This window comes from Hirundo rustica, chromosome 3 (assembly GCF_015227805.2).
Source record: "Hirundo rustica isolate bHirRus1 chromosome 3, bHirRus1.pri.v3, whole genome shotgun sequence".
NCBI classification, from domain to species: domain Eukaryota; kingdom Metazoa; phylum Chordata; class Aves; order Passeriformes; family Hirundinidae; genus Hirundo; species Hirundo rustica.
The window spans coordinates 78,324,265-78,349,604 of NC_053452.1; the positions used below are offsets into that span (position 1 = coordinate 78,324,265).

Consider the following 25,340-nt stretch of genomic DNA (forward strand, 5'->3'; position numbering starts at 1 on the left):
AATTAACCGCGCTCTAAGTCATTTGAGATAGATTTCCTTTAACCATCTCTCAAAAAAGTACACATGACATATGTTTAGAGTTGTGACTATATACAAGTAAGACAGCCATGTAAGGAAATGCCCATTTAGCTGATTTCTCCCTAACAGGAACAAGGTGGTATTGTTAGGTGTATAAACAACTGAAGTGCATGCACTTCTAAATAAAACAAAAGATGTTATAGAATTATATGATGCTCCTGACGTCAGTCTGAGCCACAGAAAAACTTACACATTAGCGTGTTTGTGATGGAATAACCAACAAATCTCCACAAACATACTTCTAAATTGCTCTGGATGCAAATTCTACTGAAATGTTCTTCTGCGATGTCACAGGATTTTACTAACTTTGGCTCACTCCATTATTTTTAGTGTATGCAGGAGTAGTGGTCACACTTCAAAATATTAGTTGGCTTGGTTTTGATAAGCATCCAGAAGTCCTGCTGCTCATTTAAATTTTGATGCTGCAAAATTGCTTTCATTGCATTCTGTCATTTTATATTGATTTTATATTTTGGGATTGTGGTGGTTTTTTCTTTGGAGAAGGTCTGAGCATATCCTTGTTATCAGAAGGGTCAAAAGGACAGAAAATATGCTGAAAATATCAAAATGCGATAGAGAGATATCTTTTTAATGACACTGAATTGAATTCCACACAAACTTCAGTATACAGACTGAATTTACAATATCTTCATTTCTGCAAGAAAAAAAGTACGGAGAATATTTTTATTACTTGTTTTGTTTCATTGCTGAATGATTTTTAACAGAAATATTGAGTTTCTGGTCAATGATTATTTTTACCACTTGAACTTCGGTGATTATTTTTAAGATGTGCAGAGCTCCAAGGTGGGGTGCAGCTGACACACTGGAGGAAAGGGATGCTATCCAGAGGGACCCTGGCTTAATTTCTGGGCCCATGTGAACCTCATGAAGTTCAACAAGGCCAAATGCAATGTGTTGCATTTGGCTGGGGCGATCCCAAGCACAAATATAGGTTGGGCAGGGAATGGATTAAGAGCAGTTCTGTGGAGAAAGAATTGAGTATATGAGTGAATGAGATGATCAACATAACAGAAATTTGTGCTTGTAATCCAGCAAACCAACTGTATCTTGGGCTGCAAAAAAGGAGCGTGACCACCAGGTTGAGGGAGATGATTCTGCCCCTCTGGTGAGACCTCAGTTGGAGAGTTTTGTTCAGCTCTGGGGCAAACAATGTTAGAAGGACATGGGCCTGTTGGAGTGAGCCCAGAGGAGGTGCACAAATATTTTCAGAAGGCTGCAGCACCTCTACTGTGAAGACAGGCTAAGAGAGCTGGCCCGGAGAAAAAAAGGCTCAGGAGGACCTTATAGGAGCCTTCCAGCACCTGAAGGGAGTGTACAAGACAGAGAGGGACTTTGTAAAAAGTAGTGACATGGAGAACTGGATTCAAACTGAAAGAAAGTAGGTTTAGATTAGATATTAGGAAGAAATTCTTTACTATGAAGTGATGAGGCACTGAAACAGGTTGCCCAGAAAACTTGTGATTGCCCCTCTTCGTGGAGGTGTTCAAGGTCAGGCTAGATGGGGCTTTGAGCTACCAGGTCTAGTAGGTGTCCCTGTTCATGGCAGGAGAGTTGGAATTAGATGACCTATAAGGTCCTCTCCAACCTAAATGACAGCTTGGGGCCCACTACCATGGATGGTCCAGATTAGAAATGTTTGCAGGCAGCAATGTTGGTGCAGTGCTGCGCTTCCCCTGGTATGCCTTTTCCCTGCCCACTATCTCTGGACCTGTAGGCTTTGTGGTTCTCTGGACCCTACCCCAACCATAAATGCAGTGTGGGTCTGCAGCTGAAGCCCCCAGTGTCACTGGTGGTCCAAATTATAAAACTCTGGAAGAAGGAGTGCTGTGCTCCTTTGGTGTGCCCATTCCAGGTACAGCATTCCTGGAGCACTAGGCTTTGTGGCGCTCTCAACCCTAACCTAATGGCAGCTTGGGGCTGTCTATGTTTATCCAGCCTAAACCTGAGTAAAAAAAAATTCTTTTGCATAAATCCAATTGACAATCTCCTTAGTAATATATCCCCCCCACTGAAGTCCAGGAAGGAGAATCATGCCATAGCATTGTCTGGCTTGCATCCTAAAACATCACAAAAATTATCTGTGGGTTTGGCCTGCATTTATCTAGGGGATGAACAATGCCCATATGTTCACCAGATGACTACAGCCAGAATTGTTTGAGTCAAAGTTCAAGGCCACAATAAAGGATAAACTGTTTCTTTAGGACTGTCATTGATTAGATCGCTGTTTACAAAGAAAAAATTTTAAAAGGAATATTCCAAAATGTGTGTGGGGGAGGATCATTGTTCCTTGTTATCTCTTTATTTTTCAGTTATGTTCTATTAAATAGAACAGTTTTATGGGCTATTTTCATTAAGCATTTATTTCCATCACAGTGACTCACAGTCGGAATTATAGCATATATAGTACTCTCAGTTCAGAAGTCATAAAGCTGTAAATTAATTCTGAATATAAATATCAGGGAAAGTGTATGCTCACTCTCATAGTCAAACTTTGTATACATATATGGCTACACGCGCATAGAGGGGCAAATTTGCAGATGACACCAAGCTGAGAGCATGTGTCAATGTGCTGGAAGGTAGGAGGACTCTGCCGAGAGACCTGGAATGGTTGGATGGATGGGCAGAGTCTAATAGATGAAGTTTAGTAAGTCCATGTGCCGAGTCCTGCACTTTGTCCACAATAACCCCCTGCAGTTTTATAGGCTGGGGACGGTGTGGCTGGACAGTGCCCAGGAGGAAAGGGACCTGGGGGTGCTGGTGACAGCAGCTGAACATGAGCCAGCAGTGTGCCCAGGTGGCCAAGAGGGCCAAGGGCATCCTGGCCTGTATCAGGAATGGTGTGGCCAGAAGGAGCAGGGAGATCATTCTTCCCCTGTGCTCGGCACTGGTGAGGCCACACCTTGAGTGCTGTGTCCAGTTCTGGGCCCCTCAGTTTAGGAAGGATGTTGAGATGCTTCAGTGCGTCCAGAGGAGGGCAACGAGACTGATGAGGGGCTTGGAACACAAACCCTGTGAGGAACGACTGAGGGAGCTGGGGTTGTTTAGCCTGGAGAAAAGGAGACTCAGAGGTGACTTTATCACTGTCCACAGCTTCCTGAAGGGTGGTTGTAGACATCTGGGGGTTGGTCTCTTTCTCCAGCCAGCACTGAGAGAACAAGAGGACACAGTCTCAAGCTGCCCCAAGGGAAATATAGGCTGGATATTAGGAAAAAGTTTTTTACAGAAGGGGTGTTAAGTACTGGAATGATCTGCCCAGGGAGGTGGTGGAGTCACCATCCCTGGATGCGTATAAAAAAAGACTCAGTGCCATGGTTTATTTGAGGTGTTAGGGCTGGGTTGGACTCAATGATCTTAAAGGTCTCTTCCAACCTAGTGATTCTGTGTGTGATTAAAAAAAAAAAAAATTAATTCACACATGCACACACGCACATATACCCCTATATATACACCTAGTGTTCATATTTACATAGTAATAATTACAGGTATTGTAGTGATATTTAAATATATAAGGATTTGTGTATATGTGTGTGTGTGTGTGTGTGTGTGTGTCTGCATCTGTGTGTGTCTGTGTGTATGCATGTATGCATGCAAGATTTTGATTTCTTGTTCTTCATCCACTGAGTTACTTAAATTTGGAAAAGAGATGGCAGAAGAATCTGAAGGTGTTCTGCATCATAATATCCTTAAGCAAAACGTTAACATTCTCTTATATTCCACTCTTTCTCTGAAACAGCTGCAGCCGCTACATTTTTTCCTTGACTAATATGTGCTTTGTACATCCTAGAAATAGTAGTGATCTGGACTCTGAACATAATTCTTCTATGTTTATGTAAATTGAAATAATGCAAATATAAATCTCCTTTATTTTTTTGTGCAGGGCTATTTACACCTTGAATTTAATGGGGTTATGCTCTGCCTTGAATAGGCAAGGAGATGTGCCTATTGCCTAATAGAAAGACTTATAGGTAGGCAAGAAACATGTCCAAATTTTTTTGCTATGTATTTTCTGATTATTACAGGCTGAGAAATACCTTTTCCCACTGAGATAGAAGGATGCAGTGTAAAATCCTCTGTTTCTATGTATCAAATGCCTACTGAAGGCTGCACCTGGAGTGATATGTTGAAGGAAAAATCTTCCCAAATAAAATAATAAAATTGCAGAAACTGGAAGAAAGCCTTGCTGTAACCTGAATGCACATATTGGTAAGTTTGTTTTACCATCACTAAAGGTTTAATTAAATAATTGTTTTTCTTTCGAGTAGAGTAATTTAATTGGTTAAAATAATGTTTATTTAATTAAAAATTAAATTATAGCCTATTATATAATGCAAATAATCTAAAAAGCTGGCAAGAAAGGGAGTAAGAAGGCCTTCCAAGTTTGAGAAAAGCACTTTGGTGATGTTCACATAGCACTCAGACATTTTTACAAGATCACAACACATTGCAAGGTAAGATGTGTAGATGTCTGAGTGATGAAGGGAACAAAGTATTTGCCATTTGAAAAGCTGAATTTTTATACATCTGTTGATATGAGAGGGACATATTAAAATTTATTGGAGACACAAATATCACAATGAGTGATTTTCTAACATTACAACAGAAAAAAACTCTACAAAATAGCGTGGAATAAAAGCAACAAAACCCTAGTGACATAAAAAAACATTATTTCTTGGAACATGGGAAATTTAGTTGCACATTATGAATTTTTTTGTTATTATTGTTTTTATCTTTTAATCATGAGAGCAGTAAATTCCTGTAGCAAGCTGCCCAGAGTGGTAGAGGGATCTCTGTCTTGGGAGGTGTTTTGCAACTTGCTTGGATTAGACCTGCTTTGAGTAGGGAGTTGGACCAGGTGACCTCTGGATACCCCTTCCAGCCTTACAATCTGTGACCCTGTAATTGCATCATTTCGATGAACCATAAGAAGATTTTAAAATCATACTAAAATAATGAATTCATAATCTTATTTCTCTTGTGTTGTTCAGGCTGTTGTTTAGTGGCAGTTTTAATATTTTTATTCACAATAGTGCCATAGGCTTTGTTGCCTTCCCTATTTAGTTGCACGCCTCATCTGTATTTGGATATCACCACACTGGAGCCATGTATCTATTTGTCCCCTGGGATCTCAGCTGACTCTTGATTTTAAGCTTATTCATCAGTACAGGATTTGTCAGCAATTACTTCATGAACATAAAACCCAAAATTGATCATTCCTGAAATATGTTGACTTTGTAGTAAATAAATACTTCTATCTGCCACCACAGGACATGACAGACTTTCTACAATTCTTTATATATATTGAAAACAATATTTAAATACAAACAGTTACTTGAAGTAACTAGAAAGAACATTAATTAATCTTTCCAGGTATCTTCTAAATTAGGAAAGTAAATAAAAAAAATATTAATATGTTTAGAGTCCCTGCAAAAGAGAGTAAAAAAGAATAAATGAAGTTAGAAAATTTGGGAAAGAAGTCTCCCTGGTCTTATGTGAAAGAGCACAGACACTGCAGTGAAATATCATTCCAAGTAATTCTCAATATCAACTTTAAGAAACAGGTAGAGCTCTGCATATATGAGATATATATCTGTATACATATATGGAAATGCATGGGTAAAGAGGGAGTTTTACAACTATACCACTTCTTTTGGGATGATTGGGAGCAGGTAAATGACCAAATATCAAACAAATAATCAGTAAGATTCCCTAGTATTTCTTTTTCCTACACATTGGTTCTGTAATTTTTATCTCACTTCATGGAAAAAAGATCCTCAGTCTTAAGTGCACTGCAACCTTTCAGCTTTTTCAGATCTGAAACAGTGTTTCACTGCCACTTTAAAAAAAATTATGGGTGGAAAAGTTACCATCAGAACCATAAGAGGATACTATAACAACAACAACAACAAGCTAGCAGAAACTTATTTTAAAGACAAGTCCTACTATTGACAAAATGCCCAAACAATGAGATGCATATGATACTTATCAGCCTTCCTAATACATATCATTCATTGATTTTCTTTGATCTAATTACACAAGTTTTGCATCATTCAATGCTTTGGGTAATGCAAGTTTTGTCCAATGAAGAAGCAGAAGTCCAACCTTGCAACAGGAATTTCCATGCAATAATCTATCATGTTACACTAGACTCCTACCATTTTTACTTTTGGAGTGGGGTATACAAAAATATCAGCTGAAATTAAAATTATAGGATTGAATAAGCCAATATTTGCCTATCTATACAGGAAAAAACTCCTATCTTTTAAGGAGTTGAAAACAGAGTGTTTGCTAAGTCAGTTAAAATTTGATTTAGAACTGTTTTCAGTTAAATGTGTATAAAATACATGAAAAAATATTTCAGTATGTTTTGATTTCTGCCACTCCAAAGAAAATATTTCTAAGATGTCCAGAAACATGAGAAACCACCTAAATCTTGTGCAACTGTACAGACACACACAAAACAATGAACTCATGCTAGCATGAATCACAGCATACGCCAAGTTGGAAGAGACCCACAAGGATCACTGACTCCAGTTCCTGGCCCTGAACAGCACCATCCCCACGAGCCACAGAGTATGCCTGAGTATTGCCCAAATGCTGCTTGAACTCCACCAGGCTTGGTGCTGTGACCACTTCCCTGGGGACCTTGTTTCAGTGCCCAACCACTCTCTGGGTCAAGAACCTGTTTTCAATATCCATCCTAACCCTCCCCTGCCACAATTTCAGACCATTCCCTTGGGGGCTTTCACTGGTCATATGAGCAAAGAGATCAGTGTCTGCCCCTCCTCTTCCCCTCAGGAGGAATTTGTAACCGCAATGATGTTGCCCTCCCCTCAGTTTCTTTTTCTCCAGGCTGAACAGACCAAGTGACCTTAGCCTCTCCTCATATGGCTTCCCCTTGAGGCTCTTTACCGTCCTTGTAGCCCTCCTTTAGACCATCTCCAATAACTTCATGTGGGTTCTTTTGTATTGTGGCACCTAAAATTGCCCCCAGCACTCAAGGTGAGGCTGCCCCAGTGCAGAGCAGAGCAAGACAATCCCCTCCCTTGTCCAGCTGGAGATGCTGTGCCTGATGCTCCTCAGGAGAGGGCTGGCCCTCCTGGCTGCCAGGGCATTGCTGCCTAATGGTCAGCTTGCCCAGGACTCTTTTCAAAAGTGGTGCTCTCCAACTCCTCATTCCCTAGTCTGTCCGTACATCCAGGATTGCCCCATCCCAGGTGCAGAATCCAGCACTTTCCCTTTTTGGACTTCACATCGTGAGTGACTGCCCAGCCCTCTAATACGTCAAGGTCTCTCTGCCTTTGAGGGAGTCAACAGCTCCTCTCAGTTTTGTATCATCTGTGAACTTGCTTAGTATTCCTTCCATCCTATGTCCAAGTGTTCTATGAAGATGTTGACAACTACACCATATGACTACAGCGATTTGTTTCACCAAATAATGATAGAAGTTTTTTTAAAAAATACGGTAGATTTTTTTGTACTAACTGTGATTTTATTTTCTGTTGCATTACCTACCATTAAAGTGCAGCAGTGAGTTTAAATCAAAGAAAATAATACATTATTTGAAAATTGTTGAAATAGGTATTGCTTTTCAGTTTATTTCTTTTATTTCTTTTTTTCTCTCCTCTGGAAAATAAATAAATAAATAAATAAATAAATAAATAAATAAATAAATAGATGAAAATCAGCCAATCAATCAATCAATCAATCAATCCAGCTCTGTGAATACAATTTCCAGTTTCCTGGTTTAAATGAAGGTTGCTTTCATCAAAACTTTTTCAATATACAAACTGTTAAATCCACTGTTTAAACTCACTTCTGAAGGTCACAAGAAGGAAACGCTTCTTATTTCATGCCATTTGAAGGATCACAGTTTTTCAGGAAGTAATCGTCCCTTATAGCTGGTGAATGAAGTCATCTGAATAAGCAAGATTTAGAGAAACAGTTTCAGAAATGTTTAAGCCTACGCTCAAGATGGTTATCACCTTACCTAATAGGAGTACCACAGTGTAGATTGATACTTCATCTGCCCTCCTTATAGCTGAGGGAGACAAGTAAACAGGTTCAGCATGGGAAATAAATGGCCATGTCTTTAGCTGAAGCACCTGTAAAGAATGGCAAGTAGAAACTTCAAAACCCAACCACCTGCACTGTAATTCCACAAAAATAAATATTTAAAGCAAGCTGAATATAAAATTAGAATACAAAGACATTTTGCAATAATATAACCTTTCTTTCTTTGCATTCTGCTTAATTAATATGAATGACATATTTGACTTATCAGAAGCTTGAAATTATGTTTCCACAATCTAGTTTCAATGTTTATGAGGTCTATTTAGCTTCAGCGTATATTTTATATTTGAAATATACTTTTATTTTTTAATTATAATTAAAGTTATATTAGGGCCATATATTATTATAATTTGAATAGCAGTTTGAGAGATAATTCTTTCAATCTGATTGTCTAACACTTAAGGGAATAATTTTTCAGACCTGTTCTATACATACCAATTAAATTCTACAGTTCAAAATAAAAAAGCATATGCATATTTTATTTTATTTTTCCAGTTTTCAGTTCCTAATGACCTCAAGACAGGGCATTTTGAACGGATTAATGATCTGCTAGAAGATGTTCATTGCCCAAGGTACAGAGATTTAGGCTAGTCATTAATACTGGGGAAATATTTTGTACTTCGATCACTGCTGTCAAGTTTCTTAATGTATTCAGACTTTAAATAAGCTCTTAAAGACTGTGATAATGCAAATTTCAAACTTGAAGCATCTGACAAGACTCACATTGAAACAACCTCTTAGGAAAAACAGTCTTCAGAATATCTCTTTCTAGCCCCTTATCTATTTTTTTTCCTTTCTATCTGACCTACTTTTCTCCTGCACTTGTCCTCTGAAGTCCTTCAGTAATCACGTTGTACATCTATCTAAAGCCCATAAGCAAAGTTTTTGGCCTTTGGCTGAGAAACTTTAAATAGTACTGTCATATAGCCCACAAAAAGACAAATAGGCGTTGTGTGAAATGAAGAAGTTTGTTCAGAGCTGGATATACATAAACACACACACACATTGGTATACATCAGTGCATGAGCACACACAAGCACACTCTTTTTGCTGAGATTGCTGAAAAAACATAAAATATTCAGACTAAGACTTTATTAAGGGTAAAGATCAGAAAATCCTTTCTTTGTAGCTCTGATTTCCATTAATCTGTCTGTGATAACTTCACAGGAAAATGTAAATTTAATGAAAAAAAAAGTAAAAAAAGTTTTTTTCACTTAGGCTTTTTTGTCATGCTAAGTAAATCAAATAGAGTATAACGAGAATTTACTATTTAATTCACTTCTTACTTTGAAAGCATCCAAAACATGGTGACTCGAGCATTTTTTAACCTGACGGAATTTGCAACTTTTTATTCGCATAACAACAAGTTTCTTGCTTCTCTTTGGTTTATTTGGTTTTTAAAGGCAGGCTCATATTTTTACACATGCTGGTATGGGAACACCTCTTTTGGATGCAATACACTCCAACCCAGGGGAAGACCTGCATAGCCACCCTCATTCTTTAATTTCTACCGCAGAAAGTGATACAGTGATATTTTACAGATACTTTATAGATAGTACTCCACCAAAGCCCAGATGGTGGAGTAGCCTCTGACTCAGATCATCCCTGAGTTCTCCTGATACAGTCTCAACCTTCTCCACTTTATATTCTGTCCCAATGCCTTTCAGCTCATCAGTCTTGCCTCTCATTAAGGGAAGAAAGCAGGAAGACATCATACCATCCTGGCTTAAGAGTTTGTTCAAGTCTATGGGCGAAGAAGTTCAATTTTACCCAAGTCAGTTCTCATGCCTGATATCAAAATTGCTCATTTATATTTTAGATCAGCTACACTGGATGCTTTTCATGTTAGGATCCAGTTAGATTAAATCTAGTGCTTTTCCAGATACTTTCAAACCATCCCCAAAGGCACCAAATTTAAACTGGATGTGTAATCATGAGAGCAGAAGCATTATGGTTATAATCCTAATCTGTTGAATGAGAATTTACCAGTTGCCTTGATGGTTGCTAGTGGCCATCCTTCTGATTCAATTATCTAATCCAAGAAGATGAGTAAGAAAGAAAAAGTGGATGCAAGGCTGGGATTTAAGAGCTTTATTAATTTAATGAACTTGTTTGGTCAGCTTTATTAAATCTTTGATGATATTGCAAGCATCATGTGTGGCTTAAATACATACAGCCTATGATAAATTCATATTATTGTTACCAGAGTTTAGAAGCTTTAAAATATTACCTAACTGCTAATTTGAAATTTGTCCTCTAGTCAAATATACTGGTATGGGGCTTCATATCTGTGTCTTGGAGCCTGCCTGGATGTACTGAGGTCACATGTATTCAAATTTTTCAAATTAATTTTTTGTAATTCATTTTGAAATGAAGGCAAGCTGAGTTGAGTCTTTCTTCATCATCATAATCATCATTGTAAGTACATCTTCTGCTGGTCCCCTCCTCCCCTTCAGAGAATCACAGAATGGTTAAGGTTGGAAGGAACCGCTGGGGGGTTATCTGGTCCAACCTCCTTGCTCAAGCAGGGTGTCATAGAGCATGTTACTCTGGATTGTGTCCAGAGGGCTTTTAAAAGTGAGGGAAATGTCACAACCTCCCTAGGCAACATGTTCCAATACTCAGTGACCCTCAGATACTCCAATACCTTAATATGATGCTTTCAAATTACCTTTGAAATCACCTTTAAGGTATTTACTTAGAAAACAAGGCTTGGTGATTCAAGTCATGATTTGTGAGTCAGAATTGTCTGTCTTGAATTGTGTCAAGTGTGGAGTACCAACAAGGTTTAAAAAAAAGTCTTGTTTGCTTTTGGCACAGGCAAGTATTCACAATATTAAAAAAGAAAAAATCAGGAGCACATTTGTTTTTAAAAAGACTACATATACACCCATCAGAGAGCTTGCTCATGTAGGTAAGCCATAAAAACTACTCTGGGATAGAAAAAGCAGTAATTCCCTCTAGAGAAAGGGTGTTATGTATGCAGATACATGCTCCCCACTTAGGGCAGGGGAATCTATTTATATGTTAGTCATATGTATCTTGTTGGGCCACGATTAGCAGTCTGAGATAATCGCAGCAAGTCAGGTTAATTAAAGTAATAGCCCATATACCACTTAGCACATCTTAGCCTTAAGGCTGAGAAAGTGTTTGTATTCATATGTAAGGCTTTTGCTGGAAGCTTAGAGTTTGCTTAAGCTTGCAATTCTAGTATCAGGTATTGAAGAAAAAATCCTACATCTACCTATAAAGTGAAGGATCCTATATAGACATTTAATGCAAGACTAGGTTTATTTAATTTTCAAAAAGATGCTGTGTAATAGAGGCATGTCCAAATTAGCTGTTGGTATTTAAAGAAAGCCAAAAGTCACAGGAACAGTTCACCCTCAGTTAGACAATTAAAACAGGTTAGTCTACTGGAAGTGTTCACCTTTTGCTATTGACTGAATACTAGATTAGACTAAAAGTCTAGGACAATTTTAGACTGGAAGGAAACATTTTTTTTTACCTAAAATCTGAGGATAACTGCTTTCTTTCTAAATGAAACTGACGTACCCAGCTGATTGCAAATGAAATTAGGAGAAATCGAAAAACTATGTGCTTACTACAGAATAATAATAATTGCAAATAAAACAAAAAGGCTTTCCTTTCCTTTTTTGTCACAGATAGATTTTGAGAGACAGTTCCTTTTTTCTCCTTTATATGTAATTTTATATTCAGATATTATTTACAAAGTGAATTGGTATGGCCTATATAAATGCAAGATAGAAACCCTATACCAATACAGGCTTTTTCATGCTCAATACTGTGGCTTCTTTGGTGTTTTGAGCTCCTTTTTTTTGTGGTTAGATGGGTAGCTTGATTTAAGTTGAGAGGCACCTCACTGGACAACATGCTCAAACACTGACTTAATTTACCAACATACGAAAATGATGAGTCAACCTCTTTCATAGAGGACCAAGAAAAGGCAAATACTTCTCAAAACAAATGCTGTGTGATCTAGTGATTAACCAGAAAATCTTCCACCTGTTTTCTGTGATGATGCATTCCAGTGAGCATTGTTTCCTGTATTACAAAGGTGTTTTACTGTTGTTGTTTCATGTCTGTGTTATTCTTTCTAACCAAAGTGAACGCTAACATACCACACGTATTTGATGCCTGCCAGTGACCATCAGAAAACAGGATGGTCAAGTAACAGTAATGGAAGAAACAGCAGTTGTTAGTGAACCCTGTATCCCTCACTTTTTGATCCAGTTTTAAATATTCTCAGCTGTTTGAATTTGAGGGCAATATGCAGCTTGGACTAGAACTTGCTTTAGCTGCCAGAGTCCCTGCTTAGTGGTTGCAATGGTAGTGATGATGATAGCAGGCCCAGAAGCAATGTTTTGAATATGTATGCCCCCTTCTCATCATAGAATCAAAGAAAGGTCTGTGTGCTGTGAGTGAAAGATATACAGTTGATTTAGTTCCTTTCAAGACTATTTGTTTTTCTGAAGGCGTTCCTTGCTTTGATCAGTAAGTTACCATAAATAAAAAACATAGCAGTTGCATAAAAGAGTCTTTTTCTTGGGAAAGAATAATGTATCCTCAAAATTCAGCAAGCCCATAATCTCTACAATGTGGTATGGCTCCAGATCAAGAGCAATCCTCTCTGCTATTTCCTGGTGAATAGATAGTGTGGTTGGATGATTTGTGGGATGTTTTGTCTTTTTCTGGGAACAGCCTGTATAGCAAAGATTTGGTTGGTGTTTGGGCTTTTTTCCCCCAACTAAGTGTAACCTCTTGCTTCAGCATAATAGTGACAGTCCAAAGTCAATTATTTAATATTGGAGAAATAAAATGTTGCATTCAAGGCAGAAAAAAAAAAAAAAAAAGAATACTGATTTATATAAAAGGGGTTTAAAGGACCTGTCCAAGAACAGTTGAAATAAATGAAGAGTCCAGACTGCCAGTGTTTGGAACAGTACAAAATGGGAAATGGAAATCACCTTCCTCCTCAGCAGTGCCCTGAGACAGGAACACATAGCTAAGAATTTGTTTCACGGAGCTTGGAATTTTGAAGAAGTATAGTTTTCCACCATTATCCATACTATCTTTCCTTTACTGGAAAGAATGAAATTTTGTATCATGGATTATAATCCTTCCATGCACACAGCACAGCTCATGCGAGTGCAACAAGTTGAAAAAATGCAAATCTGCATAACTTTTTTATTTTGTAGGGCTGTATTGGTTGATCTGAGGTAAGAGACTGAATTATTTTTAAGTTATATATAATAATACATCTCAGAGTAGCATGTCTGTGATCATTTTATAGAGAGAAAAACCCATTTCTGTCTCTCAGCCTCCATTAGGATGCTCAGTTACTAGGAGATGCTAGCTTTCTCTCTCCATCCTGGATGTATCTCTTGCACCCTCTTGGAGTCAAGAAAATAAATCTACACCTCTTTTCAGTAGGAAAAAATTCCCTTAGGTGCTGAATGGGAAAATTCAAACAAGTATTAAAAGTTGCAAACTGGATTGCAATTTTCATTCTTCTTTGGCATTTGAGAAAACTTTTAATGACATTCCCTATAGTTTATAGAATGAAGAAAACACTAGTTAAGATGTGTATAGCTATAGTTTGGGCTGGCTGCAGAAGGACTTACATAAACAAAAATAAAATAAGTTAGGAGGAAAAGAATAATTCATGTTTTACATAGCAGCAACCATAGTCTCCTATGGCACTAAGTAGTACACATTCTACAAGATGTAGAATTACATTACGCAGAGTTAAAATTTAATTTCATCTTTTAAGACAGGTCCACCCAAAGAGATAAACTCATTCAACCACATTTTCTATACATGGGAAAGTGACAAAAAATTTACTCAGCCAAACCACAGAGTACACCGTGCTACATCCTTTAAATGTGAAATCTGCCATTACATAACACATATAAAACATCTGGAAAATATTATACAATACTTTGATTCTATTTATGAACTGTTTTGTCATGAATGATACAAATACTGTGTAGTGGCACTACATCATTCCATTTATTTCTTGCAGTTATTTCCAAATAAGAAGAGTACATGAGATAAAATTTGTTTTATTACAACAAGATCTTTGACATAAGACCTTTCAGCTACAGCAAACCAAACACACTTCTCTCTTAGACTGCTATCACCTAAAGCAAATGAACAAATAAGAAACAAATGTAAATTTTTTTATGAGTGAGACAAGATCATGTATCTTTCAATATGAAATATAGAATATCCAAAATAGTTTGGGATCAAATGATGTCACTGCTTATAGTTCTTTGATAGGCCTTGCCTTAGTCTTCCACCAGCTTTAGTCATAACTCCCTGGAGACAAATTATTCCCCTCTGCTTCATTTCATAATTCCTGAAGATTGGAAGCAACTTGTTTAAATATAATTAAATTCCTTCAAAGTATTCTTTCAGTAGTTAGCCCTTGCAAACTAACATAATCACATTCTTGAAGAGACCTGCACCTTGATTAAAGATGTAGATTGTTCTTGAAGTGTCACTTTACTATGTTAAAGAAAGATACCTACAACAGACCTTAACTCTGACTTTCTTATATTCAAGATTAAATTCCTGAAAGAGATGCCCAATTAGAACAGTAGGCTATTCAAATGAGATTAAAATTACAATAAATATGAACTTATTCTTGAAAATAATTTTGGAAATTGATTTTTTCCATTATACTCCAGAAACACTAATTTTTCAGAGTTTAATTAAAACTCTGAACTCACATGGTTTGCTTAACTTCAGAAAGCATAACAGCACACAAGTAGACCATGGTTCTCATAACCAGTTAATCTGTTAGCTTCTTGAAAATAAATGGCAAGCAGGAATTACTTGCAGCAGCTCTGTTAGGACACATCCTTAAAAAAATATCTGTAAAGTAATTCTGCGGCCTTTCTTCTTCTTTGTAAAGGAGGAAAATTTTCTACGCACATGCTAAAGTAAATGGGACTTTCTATTTTCAGAATTTTCCTAAAATAATTTCAATTTCCTAGTGCTGTCAAGAATCAAAAAGCAGGAAGCTATTTTCTGGGACAAGTATTTGAAATAATCAATACACTCTGAAGGGAAATCCTAAAGTTCTGTGGGTGCTTACCCAAGCAACTTTATCACTCCTCTCCTCAGATGGACAAGGGAGAAAAAAATATAACAAAAGGTTCATGGGCTGAAATAAGGACAGAGAGAGATCACTCAACAGTTGCCATCACATTAAAACCAGACCCGACGTGGAAAGATCAGTTTAATTTATTAACAAACAAAACAGAGCAAGACAAAGAGAAATAAACCCAAATCTCAAAGACACTTTCCTATCACACTTCAGTCCTCCCCATGCTTAAATTCACTCCTGAATTCTCTACCTCCTCCCCTGCAGCAGCAGAGTGGAATGAGAGTTGCAGTCAGTCCACCCACTGCCCATCCTCCCCAGCAGGACTTGTAACGCCCCTCCCCTGCTCCTGAGTGAGCTCCCTCTCACAAGAGACAGTCTTCCACGGATTACCTGTGTGAGTCCTTGTGAACAGGCTGCAGCTCTTCATGAACTGCTCCAGGGAGGGCCCTTTCCATGGAGCGCATCCCTTCCGGAAGAGGCAGCTGCAGTACGGGTGCCCTATGGGGTCACAATTCTGCCAGCAAACCTGCTTCGTCGTGGGCTCCTCCCTTCATGGGTCTCAAATCCTGCCAGGAGCCTGCTCCAGCATGGGCTTCCCCCAGGACCACAGCCTCCTTCAGGGGCATCCACCTGCTCTGGCATGGAGTGGATCTTTGCATGCCCTTGGTCCTCCATGGTCTGCAGGGCCACACTTCCCTCACCACGGTCTGCACCAGGCGCTGCAGGGGAATCTCTGCTCCAGTGCCTGGAGCACCCCCACCTCCTCCTTTTGCACTGACCTTGATGTCTGCAGAGCTGTTTGTCTCACGTTCTCACTCCTCTCTTGGGCTGCAGTTACGTAAGTCTTTTGCCCTTATTTTTAAATCCGTCATCTAGATGTGCTATCACCATCACCAATGGTCCTGGCCTTGGCCAGCGCCAGGTCCATCTTGGAGCAGCTGGCAGTGGCTTAGTTGGACATGAGGAAAACTTGTCGCAACTTCTCATAGAAGCCGCTCCTATAGCTCCTCGCTGACCACCATGACCGTCCTACCCACAGCTGAAAAAATCTGACCATGCAAACCAAATAATACTTCCAGCACTTTTCTTTTCAGAATGAAAATGTTACAGACAGGTAAAAAACAGTTGGCTGCAACAGAATGTCTTGTGAAGCAAGGATCTAGAAACAAGCAGCTGAGGACATAAAGACTATTTGAAAAAAACCCACAATCTGTAAAATCAAACAACACACAAAAAATAATCAATTGGTGAATGCAGCTATTTGATCATGCTTATTTTCAGTGAAACAATCAACTTTTAGAAATATCACATTTCCCTCCAAGCAACACTCACAATAAGATTTCACTTTTTCTTTGGACAATTATTTCCTCAGCTTTTTCAACAAAATAGTTGCAGTGGGAGATCTACCATCCATGGAGAAATTCAAAGTGATTCACCCAGCTGAATAGAAGCTATTATTTTACGCTTGATAATGACCTTGCTTAATTACAGCAGAAAGCACAACCTGACTTCACAGAGCAAGCTGGTAAAAAAGCAAAATATCAGCTGTCTACCACACCACCTGGTATCCTCAATCCTTCTAAGGCAGTTCTTTAATCTGGGGAATAGTAGAGAGTCAGTACTTGCTGCTTTAGCTTCTAACTTCTTTCTATCCAGAAACAGCCAAGTGTGTCATTTCTTATAATACCAAATTTCCCTGTGGTACTTGGTGCAGCAAAACGTCGAGTGCTGCTGTCCTGCCTTCCAGAGATGACAAGGACAAATTAACATGCCCTTCCAGTCAAGCTGAACTCCTTGGCTACCTAGCTGTTGCCAAGGAAATGTCCCCTCATAGCTAGTACCTGCACATCTGGAGGACAATGGGGCTCAGTTGCACTTCCAACCTAGTCCAAAGCCATAGGAAGCTGATGCTGATGGGGGGAATGGCTAATACCAGCGGGAGAGACTGAGCGCTGCACATCCACTCTGTTAAGCGTAAATAGCACCACCTTGTGTTCTCGGCGACAGTTTGTAAGACTGCCCTACCGTAAATCGTTCCTGTACACTCCTTTCTGTAGTAATTAAAACAATGCTCTTTGCTATGTCCCTGGGTTAATACAATTTGTTTTATTCACAGCCTAAGTCATTTGCCTCCCTGCAGCACGCTGCTATATTATGTCTATCCAGCAGTGTTGAGGGAGCAAGTAGAGTACATTTCAAGGTGTACGTAAATCCAGTTCAAGTTATTTCAAATGAAATAATAAGGTAAGTGCTATGTGCTTGACTCCCATAGGGAAAAATCATAGGAAGATAAAGAAAGATTCAGGAAAATAAAAGCTTTGCCTCAGGTTCCTTCATTTTAAAATATGAGACGGAGAAATACGGAGAGGAAAATAAAGAACTGGATGTTCTGGAAATGCTGTAAAGGACAGGGATATGGCCACCAGGGGAATTCCAATCTCAGTTTTGAAGGTGGGTACCAGTATCATACCCTTCTTTCCAAGATGATTGGAGTAAAAAAACTCCATGTAATAATATTGACACATCAAAATCAGAGGAAATCTTTAAAGAACTCTAAAAGGACCTGTCTTCGAAACCAAATATTACAGAAAAAGCCACAAGTCAACTAGTCCAGTTCATGGAGAACAGGAAAATATTAGAACAAGGATATATAATAGTAATATCCTGTCAGCTTCTGACAATTTAGAGATTCTGTTATACATTTTATCGTTCAAATATAGATATAACAGATCTTAGATGTATTTGTAGTAGTTTACACAACTTCTTGTGGAAAATAATTCCATCTATAGGGCTTAGACTTGGCTTTCAGTGATGTAATTTGATGATCACTTGCTCTTTTAGTGAAAGAGGCAGAAAGCAGTCTCTCCCTCTCATGCTCCTCCATGCTACTGATAATTTCTATAGAATTCCTAGTGACCTCTTTCCCAAGTTGAAAAATCCCAGCCTACTTCATTGTTCACCATCAAGAAACTGTCATTAAAGACCTTTAGTCACTTTTGCTGATCATGAATTTATACAGCTGCATAGTGGTGTTTTCTAGTTACTTCTCTATTCCTTTCCTAATAATTTATAACATTTGATTTGAATTTTGAATGCTATCAAGACCTGAGCTATTTTCATACAGTCATTTGTCATGACTCCAAACACTTTGTGTTTGTCAGCATAGCGTTCCTTATTTTATACAAGAAAATATTTCTCTTCCTCCCCACACCTGTAACTTTAAATGCACACTGAATACCATCTGCCATTGATGAGTCATTTAGTTCTTCTGAAATATTTTACAGGTCACTCTCAATTTTAGTACGTTGAGAAACCTTGTTTATTCTGATTTCGTTTGAATAAAATAAAAGTTTCTATGTGAACTCTTAAACAATGGAGTTTGGGGTGGGCACTGAAGTCAGCAGGGAAGATAAGAACCAATTAAAAAAGGGGTCTGTGGCAGTCATAAGTCACTGAAGGTAGTGCAATAGACTGTCTTGGGAACTGAGATGGTACAGCTTATCCCTTTTGTTTCATTCACCTTATGTTCCAAAAAAATTGTGCTCTGCAGTCAACAAAATATTTAACTGGTACTCTGTATCCTGGGGATGACTTATTAGATTTTAGTCTGAATATTGACAAGACCTTAATGACAGCATTGCCATGAACTCATGTATTGTCTCAGTAAGATCAAAAACTTTTGGTTAACAAGAAACAAAAAGTATCTCTAGCATGAGAGCCATTCTGAAAAAAAAGGGAAAAAAAAAAAAAATTGCTGAAAGCTGTATTCTGCATATTGTTCAAATTCTCCCAGGAGATCTATCTGAACTATTTTGGGGTGAAATAATGCCCCATGGTAATACATCCTATGAATAGAATGCCATGATTACAAGTATTGGAAGAGGTCTCTGGATCATTCCATTTAATCTATTATTTTTGCAATACCAAACTGTTTTATTTTTCTACTTTCAACCCCTGTGAATAGTCTTTGTAACCCTGTGCATTTGTGAGCAGGATAATGATAGTTATAAAATAATTTACTTTATGACGAACTAGTTTATTCCCTGTTGTTGGTTTATGAAGAATAAAGCATCTAAGGAAGTAATTAAACAGATGTTTATTGACATGAGCTTTTCCACTTTGGAGGAATGTGAATAATGAGGTTTAACTCAGAAGGGTATTCACTAATAGCAGTAGAAAGTTACAAATCTAGATCAATAGGGACCTAGAATCTTTAGGAGCAAGTGTTTCATTGTGCTTACATCATCTGCATTTATTTAGTGAAAACACTTTTGTGCTAAAGAGACAGCATCACCTTACTGCCTCGAAAAAATGATGGAAAACAACCATAACGAACATCAAGAAGTCATTTCTTCCCAGGCAGCATGGGGAGAATTACCTGCCACCTATGACTCATCATCTGCTATATCTTTTCAAACAGATCCTCTTTGTTATTGACTAATTGGAAGAACAATAGTGGGCATGCAAAATATTCTGAGAAAGATAATGAAAACCCTGGATTCTTATTGTTCTATTAAAGATGTAGCAATTCATCACTTAGCATCATTAGTGGCTGATAACTGGAACTGTGTCTATAATACCCATTCAATGTTTTATTGTGCTTCAGTCAACATAAAGCATAGGTTAACTGTAATAGCTGTCTGTATTAAAATTTAGACACTGCCTGTTGAAACTGGATAGTAATTTGGTGATTATTCATATTTTTAAATGTTCTGCATTACACTAATTTACTATGCAAAATTAAATTAGAGTGCATGGAACATATGGATTTTTTCCATTTTTTATACTTATTTGTGGCAGTGATGAATGGCAGATAATTTATAACACTGAAGTTTAATAATTAAAATTAGTTTTATTATTCTGTTTACTAGTTTCTTCTTTCTGCTGTCTCTTGTAATTTTGCCACATGATTAGCAACAAATTTTGCACAGCAGCACCTTCTAATAGAACACAGCATGGACAATTTTGCATGCAGATTCAATCTCCATCTATATTCCACTAATCCCTTGATTGTTCCTGGGGAAAATAATCAGATCCCTGTTGTGTTCCTGATGCACTGAGCATTTGTAAAGATAATAACAAGATTCAGTACATCAAAGGACTCAGAAAATACATCTGTTCTTTGGCCTAAACTGAAAAGGGCCACACAAGGAGGCTGGTCAATTATTCACTGAAGATTAATTAATACAGCTTCATTTGTGAGCTGTTTCTACTTGTAGTGAGAATATGGTGGTGTGGTGGGTTAATCTTGCCTGGCTCACAGGTGCTCACGAAGCCGCTCTCTCACACTCCCTCCTCAGCATAAGATGGGGATAAAATAAGATGAAAATTCTTGTGGGTTGAGATAAGGACAAAGAGATCACTCAGCAATTGCTATCATAAGCAAAACAGTCTTGACTTGAGGAAGATTAGTTTAATTTATTTTCTATTAGTAACAAATTAAGATAGTGAGAAATGAAAACAAAGCTAAATATACAACCCTTTTTTCCAGGCTCAATTTCAATCTTGACCCTTCTAGCTCCTCCACTCCAAGTAGTGCGGGGAGAGAGGGAATGGGGGTTATGCTCAGTTCATATTATTCTCTGTTGCTCCTTTCTCCATCTGCTATTCCCCTGCTCCAACATGGTTTCTTCCTGCAGGCTGCAGTTCCTTGAACTGCTCCAGCATGAGTAGAGTGCAGCCCTTCAGGAACAGATTGCTCCAGCAGCGGTTCTCCGTGGGCTGCTATTCCTGCCAGAAACTCTGTTCCACTGTGGGCTCTCCAAGGGTTGAAGCTTTCTTCAGGTTACAATCACCTGTTCCAGCATGGAGTCCTCCATGGGATGAGGTGTGGGTATCTGTTGTACCATGGTCCTCCATGGACTGTACAGGGCATAACCTGCTTCACCATGATCTTCTCCATGGGCTGCAGGAGAATCTCTGCTCCCACTCCTTCTTACCTGACCTTGGTGTCCTCAATTATTCCTCAGAGTTGTTATGCAGCATTTTTTACACTTCCTTAAATAAGCCATGGGAGAGACACCTCTGGTGTCACTGATTAGTTCAGCTCTGAGCATCCCTTTTGGAGCCCTCTGTAACTGGCTCTCTTAAGTATGGGAGCAGCTCCTCGTGTCTTCTCTGAGAAACCATCCCTGCAGCCCTCTGTTGCCAAAATCTTGCCATGTAAAGCCAGGTGTCAAACCAGCCAGCTAGCCGGAGACACTTCAGTTGAAAAGAAACAAATGCCTTTTTGCAGAATGCTTGCTTGACATTCACAGGGACCCAGCTGACCTCTCAGCGGATACAGCTGACATAAGCCCCAAATAAAGAGCTGGAGCAATGAGCTCTAATCAAGTCTAGATGATCAGTTCAAGTTTGTTGTTATCTATACCTGTCATCATAGAAAACGGGCACTTGACTAGGAATCTCCCATCTGGTTTGTCTGCCAAATCAAACTTGATTATTGGAAATTATCTGTTCATCTGGGTACATCTACAGGAAGAAGTCCACAGCAAGGTGCATACATCTTGGTCTTGCTCTGAAATGAACACCTAAACTGTCCCGTCTCTGTGAGTCTTGGAGATAAGCATAGCCTTAAATTTAAACATGTACTTTCAGACTCTTCTGAATGGAATTTTTCAGAGCAATTTCAGATTATTGTTACCTAAAAGTATGGAGTTCCCACACATCACAGTTTCATTTATCTTAACCTTCCCTTTTTACTGTGCAATCTACATGATGATATGGAAGGAGAATGGAATTAAAAAAACTTGTAAATTATATTTGTACCTGTTTAAAGGCCTTCTGCATTGCTAACCTGATAGAAAGAGATCTTAGTTGAAAATTGATTCTATTTTGTTGTGGTTTGCATCTTACATAGGAAAATAGCTACGGAGTAGGTTTTGAAAAGCTTTTAGGAATAAATTCTTTCTGCTCATGCTGATGGTAGAACTTCCACTGACATAAATAAAAACAGAGCAGACCAGTGCAGAAAAGCATTGAAAATGCCTTCTAAGTGCTAAAATTTGCAATTTTGTTACACAAATATGTCCCTTAAAGTTCTCACATTAGGAATACTAGCTTTCCTCAGGGGAAAAAAAGAATACTATTACATGTTTTCTGTGGTCAGAGTACAGCAAAAATATAGGTAAAATGAAAAATTGATAAATGATAATTAGTTGCTAGGTAGGTGACATATTCATTGATGTCAGAAAGATTTTATGCTAGAAAATAAAATGGACATCTAATCCATGAAGCTAAACTTTACATATCTGACTCTTATGTCCTGAAATAACTGTTTATATTCAATATTTTGGGAGGTACAAGCATTAAGTAATTTGGCTTCTGATCTTAAATATCAGCTAAACCTTACACAGCTTTCTCCTACTGCATGTCCACTCTGAGGTGTATAATTAGGAGTAGATTTAATATTTCCTTTGCAATGCAGCACCAGAATCTTTCTCTTACTCCATAACCAGCACCATGTTGTCAACAATTCAAAAGAGTTCACAGGATTAAAACCACTAAATTTTAAATATTTTTTACCCTGTTTTCTTCACCATCCCAGGAACCTGTACTGAAGGCATCCCATTATCCAGCATCTTCCAGATGGCACCAGAATAGCGGTATAACTTTAACTGTGTTGGGATTTAACCCCAGCCAGCAGCCAAGCCCCACACAGCTGCTCCCTCAGACCCCCACCAGTGAGACTGGAGAGAGAATCGGAAAGGTAAAGTGTAGACAACTCATCAGTTGGGACAAAGACAGTTACACAGGGAAAGCAGAAGCTTCTCACTCAAGCAGAGCAAAACAACGAATGAATTCATCCCCTTCCCATGGGTGTTCAGCCATCCCCAGGAGAGCAGGGCCCCATCACACATAGCAGTGATTTGGGAATATTGCCATCACTGCAAATGTCCTCGCCTCCTTCCTTCTTCTTCCCCTGCCTTATATACTGAGCATGATGTTCCATGGTCTGGAATGTCCCTTTGGTAAGTCTGGGTCACCTGCCCTGGCTGTGTCTTCTCCCAACCTCCAAAGCACCCCAGCCCCCTCCCCAGCCTGGCAGTAAAAAAAATCAGGAAAGGCCCTGGCTCTGTGTAAGCTCTGCTCAGCAATAACAAAAACATCTCTGTATTATCAACCTTGTGTTCACCACAAATCCAAAACACAGCCCCATGCAAGTCACTGTGAAGAAAATTAACTGTACCCCAGATGAAACCAGCACAATGTGGTAACCCCACAAACCAGAAAGAGCCCTTGATACCTTATCCTACATCATTATGTTCACTTAAAAGAAAAAAATTCTGACTTTAGCCCTCTTTATTATCTGTCCATAGCATAAAAAGAGAAATATCCCTAAGGAAATATCCTATTTGCCACGAGCCACTTCAGTGTGAATGTTTCACTTCGACCATCTAAGAAGTTTTTTAATTAGAAACAAAAAAAATGTTTTATTTTCCTGTGTTCAAAAATTAGCAGCTTCCTTTTTCTCTCTTAAGTGATGAAAATGTTACAAACATACAAAAAGATTGATGTAGTACAGATTTACATGATTCTGCTAAAGATATTTTAGATATATGTGCTTGTTAAATTAAAAGTAAATTGCACAATGTTGAAATACAGGATTTTCTTTTACGGTATAATTAAACTCAGATATCAAATATTTGTAAGAAGGATATTAGAAACACAAGTAGAAATTGAAATGTGTAACATTCCCTATAAAGAATCTTACCAAACTGTGCTTTGCAAACTATCAGTATTTTAGATAACTGCAAATAAAGTAGTCATTTTGTCATCTGGAAAATTAGATATTATTCTAACAATGGTTAAAAAAAAAAAAAAAAAAAAAAAAAATTCCAACCAAACATAAAGGCAAATTACAAATAATTACAAATTTCGCTCTTCCAAAGAAAGGTAAAATGATAATATATTTCTGTACTCTGATAAGGTGTTTTTGTGTTTCAAGATGCTAAATCACAATAACTAAAAATGTGAAAAGAAATTTTTAAAATTTGTTTTAGTGATTCTTTAAGTACACAAGTAAAGCCTAACATTAATTTAATATATATATATTTAGATTAATTTTTTTTTCTGTATTTTTGCATCTTACATTGAGAAAGGTACTTAAAAACTTTACTTTGAAATGTCTTGTTACATATCCTCAGGAAAACCTTCTTTGAATCAAAATGACCTATGTCAGTTTGTTAGCTGTATTTCAACACTTTGTGAAAAAGCAGCATGTGAAATGTATACTTGAAGAAACATTAAGTCAGCATTTTGGTTTTCTTGCAAATAGCAGCTCAGTAATAGCAGTACTACCACTTTGAATTTGAAGGTGTTTTGTGCACAATTTTTTGGTAATATTGAATTTTTTATGAAAACGTTGACATTAGCAAGTGAAAGAAAGGTGACTTTGTGTGATCTCTTGCATAAACTACAATATCAATTATCTCTACTTCGCTTAGTTGTGGATTCACTGAGAGTGTACATTGCTTTGTTTTGTTCACAAAATTTATTTCTTAATTCTCCTTACCCCAGCATTCATGCTTTTTGTATATTAAAATAATACCAGTATAAAGAAAGAAGTCATGGTGCTCTTTAAAAACAATATACTGAAATTAAAATCTTTGCGATCATTATAATAAATAAATTATATTGCTTTCAGACTTTTAAATACACATTAAAATGGAGAAATCTCACACAGTTTAAAGATCTGTTTCTGTTCTAATTTGATATGGTGAACTCAACTAATGCTACTATAATGCATCTATACCAAGGTGGGCTGAAACATATACTACACACAGAAAATATTGAAGATAATGAAAAAGAAATTCTGTTTCCAAAAATTGTGAGTGTATGTAATACTGGAGAAAATGGAAGCCCTTTAAGTGAAAATCTTAGATCAAAATATTGCCATACATCTTCCAAAGACATGGCTCAATAGCATACTGAGAGTTTTTCACACTATATGCCACAGCGGTCACTTATTCTACATTTTCCTCAATGCAGTTTACCATGGAAAACAAACTGTTTGTCACCTCTTAAACAATCTTTT

General features: G+C 37.8%; 1 long non-coding RNA gene across 3 annotated transcripts in view; it reads right to left on the reverse strand.

The window, feature by feature from the left end:
* The window catches only part of LOC120750828 (uncharacterized), a 91,408-nt gene extending 75,642 nt beyond the window's left edge, over positions 1 to 15,766 (reverse strand). For 2 of the 3 annotated variants that reach the window (XR_009207679.1, XR_005700167.2), the window contains exons 1-2: positions 15,695 to 15,766; positions 8,087 to 8,201 (exon numbers count right to left, since the gene is read on the reverse strand). This is a non-coding gene — a long non-coding RNA (uncharacterized LOC120750828). The remainder of the gene's footprint in view (positions 1 to 8,086; positions 8,202 to 15,694) is intronic. The other variant, XR_009207680.1, reaches the window with a different exon arrangement.
* Between the last annotated feature and the right edge of the window lie 9,574 nt (positions 15,767 to 25,340).